Source organism: Macaca nemestrina, chromosome 8, assembly GCF_043159975.1.
Source record: "Macaca nemestrina isolate mMacNem1 chromosome 8, mMacNem.hap1, whole genome shotgun sequence".
Taxonomy (NCBI): domain Eukaryota; kingdom Metazoa; phylum Chordata; class Mammalia; order Primates; family Cercopithecidae; genus Macaca; species Macaca nemestrina.
In genome coordinates this window covers 132,506,701-132,517,091 of record NC_092132.1, presented here as the reverse complement: position 1 = coordinate 132,517,091, position 10,391 = coordinate 132,506,701, and the positions used below count along the sequence as shown (strand labels likewise).

The 10,391-nt window shown below is 60.2% G+C and overlaps 1 protein-coding gene across 13 annotated transcripts in view; it reads left to right on the top strand.

Moving 5' to 3' along the window:
• The first annotated feature begins 257 nt into the window (after positions 1-257).
• Positions 258-10,391, top strand: part of LOC105482092 (dematin actin binding protein) — a 34,429-nt gene continuing 24,295 nt past the window's right edge. For 2 of the 13 annotated variants that reach the window (XM_071068532.1, XM_024792903.2), the window contains exon 1: positions 6,003-6,150. The gene's annotated coding sequence lies outside the window, so the exon portion shown is untranslated. Of the gene's footprint in view, positions 402-6,002; positions 6,151-8,128; positions 8,278-9,019; positions 9,110-10,391 lie in introns of those variants that run through there. The other 11 variants (XM_071068531.1, XM_011742021.3, XM_071068530.1 and 8 more) reach the window with 10 other exon arrangements.

Genomic DNA, 10,391 nt, shown 5'->3' with positions numbered 1-10,391 from the left:
TTATCTGAAGCGGGGTGGGGGATCCGACCACCAAGTACCCCTGGAAACGAGCCTGCCCTTCCCCGGCCGGGCGTGGCTCCGGCAGGTGCAGGCGCGGCCCGCAGCGCTGGGGCCCCCGGGAGGCGGCGGGCTCGGCCCCGCGGGAGGCGGGCGGTCCAGGGCGCGTCCAGGCCGGGCGGCCCCTCCCTGGCGCGGGCTCGGGTTTCCTGGGCTCGCGCGGCGCGGCCCGTGCTACCTGTTGGGGAAGAAAACCCAAGCCCCGAGAGGGGCCGGGGCCGGGACGTGCATCCAGCCGGGCCCCAGGCCCGAGACGCGGGCGAGGGCCCTGCGGAGCCCGGCGAGGCCCGGGCGGCCCGCGGACGCCAGGAGCCTCCTCAGGCAGCGAAATTGCTTTTTTTCCGGTGAGGAGGGCGGGGGCGGGGAGTGGGGCTGGGCGGCCGGAAGGGGGAGGGGGCGAGAAGGCGTCCCCTGTCCTCCCGGGTCCCCGCGGGGCCGGGGCGGGGGCCACACCTGAGGGCAAATCTCAATTAGAGGCTGCGGCCGGGCCCGGATGGCCTGGGGGGGAGGGGGACAGAGGGGCGGGGAGGAAGGGGCGGCCCTGCCCCCACCCCAGCTTCTCCGGTGGGCTTTCCCAGGGGCCTCCAGGTGTGCGTGTGGGGAGTGGAACTCGGGGGCGATAAAACCCGCCTCTTCAGTGCGTTGGCTTTTAATCTTGTCGAGGGGGAGGTCCTTCCTCGCAGGGACCACCCCCCACCCCCACCCCAACAGGTCAGCTCTTCAGGGGGAACACCGTCAGCGAGCCCTCTCTTCTGGGGTTGGGGCCCCAGCCTCAGTTTCCCCTACCCTCACTGAGCCCTCTCTTCTGAGGATGACCCCCAGCCTCGTTTCCCGTTCCCTCACTGAGCCCTCTCTTATGAGGATGTACCCCCTCCCCTCCCTCTTCCTTCTGAGAGTACCTTGAGGAGGGGCATTATGGAGAGGGAAGGATGAAAGACATCCCTTCTCCTCTCTGCTCCCTAGAATGGCCTAAAAATAAGGAAAGAGGAAGTGGGGAAGGGCCCTGGTCCAGTGAAAATGGGAGGTGGGTGCAGCTACAGTCCTAGTTGATGGCGAGGGCTGGCGCAGAGTCTGACACCCCCACCACGGGGCAATTTAGAAGGTGGGGACAGCGGCAGCCAAGAGGGAGGTCCCCGGCCCTGGGACAGACATTCTCCCTACTGCTCGTCATAATTGCTTTTCACCAGGTTACTTTTTTCTCTCCCCCATCACAAAGAGCCTTAATCCCAGTGAAGACCGCGCCGTGTTGGGGGTAGTTTTCTGGGATGTGTGTTGGGAGGGTGGTCTGGAGCCACAGCTGATAACTGGCGAGTTCAATGGGACTTAACGGGGGAAACACCCAGCAATTACTTGAGGACAAAGGGTTGGGGGCCCCCCAGGTGTAGAGGACTGGACTTTGGGGGGTGGCTGGGGAGGAGGCTGGGAAGGAGGTGTGTTGGGGAGGGGGCCTCTTACAATCCCTCTGATTTCCGCAGGAATTTGAGACATTCTTTAAAACTAGACTGCCTCCCCGCTAGCCGGGCTCTCCGGCCCACCCCCGCCCCTCCCTCGCTCGGGTTAGAGACGGCTTCAAAGGTGGACGGGGCCCTTTGTCTTGCCTCTGCTTTCTTCTCGGCCTTTCTCCGGCCCCTCCCTCCCTCTCTTTGACCTCCCCAGTACCGACAGGCCTCTGGGGGCTGGCTCCAGAAAGCCTTCACTGTTTTCTTTCTTGCTTTTTGAGGTGAGACCTGGCAGGGAGGGACAGAGAACGGAGAGGGAGGGCCGCTCTGGAGGCCTGTGCTGTCCCAGGGAGTGCCCTCATCCCACCCCATCCCCGAGGTGTCCAGCGCCTGCTCTCGCCCTGGGGCGCTGGGTCCCTGGGTCCCTGGCTGGACTCTGAGCCTTCTCCTCACCACACCTCTCGGCGCCTCTGCCCAGTGTCCAGGCGCTGCCATGCCCCAGGTGGCTCTTCAGGCTCTGGAAGTCTGTTCAGCTCATTCCCCCTGAACTAGTGGTGACCTCGAAGATGCTAAAAGGAAGAAGCCAAAAGAATAGATCCCTAATGATGGCACTTCAAATGGACTCTTTGAACATGCACATCTAGGCGGTGGGGAGGAAGGAGACTTCCCCCAGGTCCTCAGACCACACCTGGCTTCAGCAACCCTGCTTGCCTCTGACTGCCCGGGTCTATGCAGGTGTGAGCATGAAGTAGCCACAGGGGGCTAATTGCTAATAGCCCCTTGCTGTTGGGGAAACATGAATCCCTTTAGGGGAGTATGTGACCAGGTGGATGGAGGTGGCAGCAGCGGCCACCAGTGCCTCAAATCTCACGCCAGTTTGGGATTACCAAGAACTCTCACTAAGAATGGCTCACAAATTGACCTCCCCTTTCTCCGTCCCGTCCTCCAAACAGCCTGATGAGGCAGAGGGGAGCCAAGCAGGTCGTCAGAGGGAGACATCACTCTTTAGGCCACACAAACTGGTTCCACTTACATCAGTCTATTCAACCCTGTCCCTCTGATGCTGAGACAGTGACTTTCCAGGGACCAAGCCGAAAGCCTTGCCTCAGTCCTCAGTGTCTTCAGCGTCAAGCGCTTGCCATGGTAAAGAACCGTTTCTCCTCGAGCCACACCCCACCCCCCTCGGCCTGCCCTTGGCTGGCCTGCCTGGCTTCTCTTTCCCAGCTCCTCACAGAGGACCCTTCCCCAAGATTCCCTCCCACTCTGCTCTCCGTCTGCCAGCTGCCTCTCTGAGCAACCTCAGCATCTCAGCCACTGCCTCCTTGCCCTCCTTGCGCGTGACTGCTCCCTCCCAAACTCTGGGGCTCTGCACCGTGGCCAGACCTCACTGGGATCTGTCTAAATCTCTGCTCGCTCCCTACATCATCTCTGTGCCTCCCAACACCGCCCTCTACTCCAGTACATCCGAGTTTGCTCCACTTACCTTCTCTACCACAACCACAGCTCTACCCAGCCCACACTATCCCGGCCAAACTCCTTAGCGTCATCTTTAAGACTCCTATCCAGCCCTGTCCAGTCTCCCTGTTCGGCCCTAGCCCCACAACTACCCTTTAAGAATGCTGGAAAACTGGAACTCTATCAAGCAAGCATGTCCCCATCCTCATTCAAAGGGTTCCTGCCACCTGTCGTGTCCTGCTGTAGCGCGCACACACACACACACACACACACACACACCCCAGACCGCAGGCTCCTTCTCTGCTCCATAGGCTCTCGGCACTACCCGGGGAGGAGCAACTGTCTCCACTACCACTGGTCTTGCCAGCCATTCACTTGCCCTTGCCTTATGGTACATGTCACAGCTAGTCCAGAACTGTCATGATGTATGTACTTGTCATGATTCCGCTAAATAGCAAGTGCCCCAGATGTAGAAATAGTCCATCTTTTCCTCCCTGACTGCCCAGCACAGTATGTTCACAGGGTAAATGTTTATTGAGGAAATACACCACCTGAAGCCCCAGAAAGAAGTCATTATCCCAACACCCCACCGTCCCTCTAGGCGGAGGCAGGAGAGAGGCCGGAATCCTGCCTTCTCCCACCTTCTTTGGCAGACGTGGGTGGGGCCGGGGCTTAAGCAGTTAGTCCCAGTGTTTATTTTTCTGCCACAACATTCAAGCCCTGTGCTAATCCTTCCGTTAATAAAAAAGAGAGACAAGATAGAGCTCTCAAGGCACTTGAAATTTAATTGGAGGGATAAACCCATAAAAAGGCAATTATTTGTTCTTTGATGGGACTTTTGGAAATCCTTCTTTTACACATGACATAACAAAGCAACTTTTTTTGTTTGTTTTTCGTACGTCCCCAAAGACGTAAAGCGGAGACAAGAATTATTGGAAATAAGGAAACTAATATGTACCGAGCTCAGGAGATGTGCTAGGCCACATTCAGGGCACATTTGCTTGCACTCCTTCTTTAGGGCGGTGAGATGTTCCCATGTAGCACATGTGGATGAGTTCACACTCAGAGATGCCAGGCCATTCACGGTCTCGCAGCTAGTGAGCACTGCACTCTAGATTCTGCCTGGCTTCCACACTTTGCATGCAAGGTTCTCCACTCCCTCCCCTGCCCATGCATCGTGGGTTCTGGGGCAGGAGAGAGCAGAGGCCGGGGTGCTTGCGGGAGCTTTGTGGAAGGCCTGGGGTTTGCATCATTTCAGTGCAGAAAATATGCACAGAGCGGAAAATGATGAGAGGAAAAACAGGCATGAGAATCAAGGCGGGGAAATGGGAGGTGTCCTCTGGGGAAGGGGAACAGTCTGTCTACCTGGCTGGAGCTGAAATTTGTGTAGAGAAGTGGCAGGAAGTGATTGGATCAAATGATGAAGAGTTTGGTCCTTATGCTGTGGCGGGGAGGAGATGGTGAGGGGCTTTGCGGGGGCCCAATGCAGTGGTCTGGTGGCAGCATGCTGGAGGATGGAGGCTCTGGGGTCCGGGCAGCCGAGTCCAATGTCCGGAGGCACGGGCACATGGCTTCCAATCTCTGATGAGAATGGTGACTTTGGGGCCCTCATCCTTCTTTTTCTTCAGGTCTCTGTCACCCTTTCCCTCCTCCCTGAGTATCCAGGTGCCCTGGCTCTACCTCTCCAGAAGTTAATATTTACATAGCTCCCCCGCCCAGCAGGTTGGTGTGTGGGGTGGGGCCAGGGGGCACTGGAGTGAGACAGACCAGATGTGGACAGAGAAGCCTATCGAGAGGGCCTGGGGGAGGGAGGAGGCAGCAGGGCCGGAGTCCGCCCAGGACATCTGGCACCAGTGACCTTGTGGGGAAAGGAGCCAAGAATGGGGCGTCAGGGGGCCTGGGACCCCCCTACCTGAGAGACACAGGAACCCTGGCCCCGTGTTGTGGACACAAGCGCCCATCCTCAAGGTCTTGAGAACTCCTGAACTTCCAAAGGTACGAGAGCCCTGGCAGCCACCGCCTGCCTGCTGGGTACGGAGCAGAGCTGAGGAAACCCACCCGCCTGGGGCCCGAGCCAACAGGCACCTGTTGTTCAGTGTTGCCAGCTTTCAAGGGGAGAACCTCCCCTTTCAGACAAGCCATGGGGGAGTACAGTTCAGTCGGCCTTGAGGGGTCAGAGGCCTTCCCAGGGGGAGGAGGCTGGAGGCAGAGTCAGTCTTTCCATGGGACAAGGACAGTGATGAGGTGGGGGCAGAGGATGGCATGGGTGAGAAGGGTCCCCTTGCCGCCCCTCTGAAGGCCCAGCACCAATACACACACACACACACAGTGCCCAAATCCCTGGCAGCAAAATGACCTTGGCAGTTACCACTCCTCAGGTCGACAGAGGGAGCTCTCACTCTGCAATCCCCTTGGGTCCAGGCCTGGCTGGGCTGATCACTCTTCCTGCCCAAGGTGGCCCGCCCGCCCCACCCATGGAGAGACATTCCGATAGAATGTGAGACTCGGGCGTGGTGGGGGACAGTGGGAATGGGGCCTTGAGGGATTGGAAGAGAGCTGTCCCGTGCCCTGACTTTTCTCAGTGGAATGAGAGAGGGTTTGGGACCAGGTGAAGGTGCTCACGTAGAGACGGCAGAGGTGTGGGGCCCGCAGCCAAGTGCCCAGTGCAGCCAGCGCCCAGGGGCCTCTGCACCCTGCTGAAGCAACCCCTCTGGCCCTTCAGCACAAGGACTGTCCCTGCCTTGCTGTCTGTCACCGTCCTGAGCTCCACACTGGGCTTCCTGGAGTGGGGACTCTCCCCAGTGCTGCACACTCTTCAAGACTGGCCTGCTCTCCGGCCCTGAATTAGGGTTCTCCTGAGGTCACCCCTAGAGCCAATTCTAGAGCCTTATGAAGGGAAGTGGGGGGATGGGGCACTTGGTGGGGTTCACTGGGCACCCTAGCTCCTGAAGCTGTCCCCTAACCCCCAGTGCCAGCACTGAGGACACACCCTCAGGCCCCCTCCCTCCATCTCTGAGGAAGAGGCAGCGGGAGCCACAGCTTCCTCCTCCCCCCTCCCTGCCGCCGCAGCTGAGCCGGGCCTGAGCTGCCGGCAGGTTGTCTTGGCAACGGGAGGCGGAGAGGAGATGCGCGGAGGGATGGAGGTGTATGTCACCGAGGAGGCTGCTGCGCTCCTGCCCCACGCCCTGGGCCCTTGAAGGTACCGAGCACCCTCCCCTCCTTTTCCCCTCCGCCCTTTCCCCTTGACTCCCCCGACTCAGCCCTACATGTGCTGGTTTCGATAGGAGGAGGCACCCCTCCTGCCAGGCCCAGCGGTCCTACACATTCCTCATCACCCACCTCGTTCCAGGCCCCTGGCCACAGTGTCCTTCCTGGCATCAGCTCACTTCAGCTCTACCTTTAGGGACCCTCGCACCAGAAGACAGCTCTCCTGGGGTGGGGCCTGGTGGGAGAGGGGCAGCGGCAGGGGAGGAACCCAGGTCGGGTGCGGCAGGGATCAGGAATCCTAAAGGGCTGAGGTGTCAAAGCCCCCGGTACCTGGTCAGCTGGAGGGACCGAGAGATCATCTAGGGCTGCAGTGGGGCTGGGGCTTCCCCTCTGACTCTCAGCCCCTGATTACAGGGAAGTAAGGGTGGGGTTGAAGGTACAGAAAGCCGAGAGGCTGGGTTGAGGCCGGGTTGGTTGTGGAGCAATGGCCGGGGTGGCTCCTCCTCCAAGGCTGTGCCCCTTCCTGCCACATTAAAGGTATGCCCCCTCCCACATCACTCTCCTGGCCTTTTTCTCCACAGTTCCACGGATCCCGTGCTTCATCCCCCACCCCCAGGTTTTCTCTATACCTTCACAGCCACCCCCACCCGGCTGCAGCAGCTCAGCCTGTGTTCTGTCTTCCTTCTCAGCCACCTGCCTCCCTCCTTCCTCCCTTCTCTCTGGAGCCCATCCCTCAGGTTACTGTCCTCTCTGTCCCCACCAGCCAGATACATTCTGTCCCCTCCTGGCCTCTTCCCTCAAGCCCCTCCCTCTGTGCTTCTCCATTCAGACACCCCAGAGCCCCCTCCCCAGATTCTAGATTTCCCCAACAACAGCTGATACCATCAGCTGACCAGCTGTGGGCAGGGTTGCCAGGGCAACGGTGAGGGCTGCCTAGGTAGGCAAGTCTGCGGTGTGGAGGTGGAGAGGACGCTGGGGCCAGGGCGAGGGTCAAGGGCAAGGCTTGTTGCCCTTCCCTGTCCTGCCCAGGGGGCCCGAAAGGCCAATGACAGGCTCCTGGGATGGTTGAGGCTTTGCTAGAGACAGGGAAGGCACGTGCCTGTAAATTCTGTGCCAGACCCGGGGGTTACCGGGCAGGAAGCTCATTTTTCATGAAGCCGCCCTAGGGAGAGATGGGGTCCTTCTCTCTCTCTGCCGCATCCCATTGGAGTTCCCAGGGGATTCAGGTTACCAAGGGGCCAGCCCACATCTCAGTACTGAGAACCTGGTTGCATCCCTCCATTCTGCCCTCCCAGGAGAGAGCTCATCCTTGGGTAACCAGTTCTGGCCTGTGCCTGCACCCCCACCTCGAGAGGCTGGGCCCCAGAAGCCTCAGTTGCTGCTGTCAGATGGTGGGGTGGTCATAAATAGGGTAGGAGGTGCAGGTGCCTGGAGAAACCAGGCGTTGTCCCCCTGGGTCATCAGTAGCCCCCTCCCCCTACCCACTGCCCACAGCAACTTGAACTCTGGCTGTTTAGGAGGAGGCTGAGGGACTCTGGGTGCATGTAGGTGTGTGTGAGTGTGAGTGCTGCAGACTGGGGTGTGGGAAAGGGAGAGGACAGTGCTGGCTGATTCTGCTTCGTCATGACGCTAGGTTAATGCTCCTCTTGTTTGAAATGGATTGAGCTGCAGTGTTGGTGGAAGAGCGCGCACATCCACACACACACACCCTCGCCAGCCACACGCTATCAGCTGGAGGTGGGGAGGGCGCGGGGAGGGCGTGGGGGAGCCGGCAGCCTGCCCGCCCGCCCCCAGACAAGGACTCCCCAGCACCGGGGGATCCAGGCGGTCGTGGCTTGCAGAGAAGCAGGGTGGGGGCAAGGGGGGTGGGGACCCAGAGGGGAGATCAGACCGCTCAACCGAGACCAGCTCCCCTCCTTCGCCAGCTCCCACCCCGCCCACCCACCCACCCCAAGCCGGCTTTTTTCCTGTTATTTGTGCTCCGGGGAAGCGCGGCTGGGTTCCTGGAAGAGACGCCTATTACCTAGGCTCCTGGGGGAAGTGGCAGCCCTTGGATCTGGCCTACGCCTCTCGGGCCTCTGTGGCCTCAGAGCGTCTGGTCCACACTGTCTGGGAAGAGGTAGGTGGCAGGGTCTCCGCCTCTACTCCCCTCTGTGGGCACTGTGGGCCACAGCGCTTGCTGGTGAGCCAGGCTTTGGGTGGCGGCAGGGTATCTGGGGGGAGTCCACGGTGGTCCCTGTCCAGTGGGAGGATGGGCCGGCCCCTGGGACTAGCTGGGCCTGATCTAATGGAACCTTCTTCTGATTTGGGGAAGAGGGCCTGGGGTGTTCTCATCCCAAGGATGAGAACTGCTCCCAGCCCAATCCCCTCTTCGTTAGCATCTCTGCCCGGCCCACCTAGCTGAGCAGGCCAGCAGTGGAAGGGATGGACTGTGGGGGCACGGGGTGGGCAGGGGAGCATTCCCTGTCTGCTGAATACTGGCCTGCTGGCCTCCCCGCAACCACTCCACATGCTCTGGGGGTTGGAGCAGTACATTTAGGGGCCTGGGGCTGTTTATTTGGAGCCTGCTTTTTAGGGGGAGTGGGAGGAGAGCCTGCTCCCAGCCAGTGACTGGCCAGGCTGGGGTGGGGCTGAGTGAAGAGTGAGGCTGTGGCAGGGCACAGCTGCAGGCCCAAGCCCAGTTCTCCCCCTGTGCCCGCCGCTGGGATGCTTGAAGGGGGCCAGGGCTGAGCAGACATGCAGCCCCCACAGGGTTCCGGGGCTCCCCTCCCTAGCTCTGTCCCTCAGGGCCCAGCAGGCACAGCTCCCTATCTTGGGCAGACACACCCAGTGTGTCCCTTCCAGGGACCGGTTGCCTGGTTGTGAGAGTCAGGGGAGCAGGGACAGGTCCAAGACAAGGAAGGCAGTTGGGCTCTGGGAATGGGGAGCCCAGGGAAGGCCTCCGGAGCTGGGTAAGTGGAGGGCTCTGTGTGTGTTGCTGTACACGTGCACAACTCTGGGATGGATGCCAGGGACAGGACCAGTGGGTGGGTGCGAGCGGGTGTTGGCAGCACCATGTGTCACTGTGAGGGGGCCTTGATGGGAGAGTGGGGGCGTGAGCTGGCACACAGGGCTTTGGAGTCTCCCCACGTGCATGAGTCCTGCAACAGTTTCAGCGCAGGTGCTTCTGCCTGTGCCCACCTGTCCATCTTGTGTGGTGCTGCCGGCCTCTCCGTGGTCAGATGTCAGACTCCTGGATGAAGTTGTCCACCCGTGGGTGGATGTGTGCAGAATCCCTCTTCTAGAGCTCCTGGGTGTTGTGGGGACTGGAACAGGGAGGCCCCAGGATCCAGAAAGCTGAATTGAGGCTGCATCTCCCCCAGCTCTGCCAGTCCTGCTTGTACAACAGGACCAGCTATAAATGGAGGGGGAGCAGTCAGCCTGAGGGGCTGCAGGATGCAGAAAGCAGAAAGCGGGGTCTCTTCAGAGGGAGAGTGGAGAGGGAACATAGAAACCAAGCCAGAGAGAGACCTAGGAGAAGATGGCTGCACAGATGCGTCTCTGGGTGGGCCAGAGAGGTAGGAGGGGGCATCTGGGCCCGGTTTTGTTGTTATCAAGAGAACAGGGGAGGGCAGGCCTTGAGCAGGGGGACTCTGGGCTCCCCACCCACCCAGGCCTGGTCCTTTATCCGAGTGTGAGAGGGTGCCCTGTAGTGCTGGGTTAGGGGAACCTTCATCGCAGCAGACACAAGGGTAAAAAACATTGGAGTAGGGGAGAGGGAGAAACTGGGAGAAGAGGAGGGAGTCCCCAGGCTCTGCCAACCTTAGGACAGACTCGGAGTTCAGGCTTGGCCTAAGTAAGGGACACCTCTGAAGAGCCACTGGCCCAGAGCAGGCCTCAGCCTCCTGGTGTCCTTTTCCAGTGGGGGGAGGGGGGAGCAAGGTGCCCTGCCCCACCCACATCACACGCATGCACAGCACCCATGGGAGCGCCTGGCCCCTGCCCTGCCGTGCTGCACTGCTCCACCCTCCCTGCCCCTCCCCGCCCGGGATGCTGTTTTGGGAACTGGTGACCTAGCTGGATCCTGCCTTTATTTCTGGCATTGAATTGTTGCCACAGTAACTGCAGGGGTGGGGCCGGGTGGGGGAGAGGGTGAAAGGGAAAGAGGGAGGGAGGGAGAAAAGATGAAGAAAGCAAAGAAAAGGGACCAGAAGAGAAAGCAGAAAGACGGGAGGAAGAAAGGGAGAGAGGGCC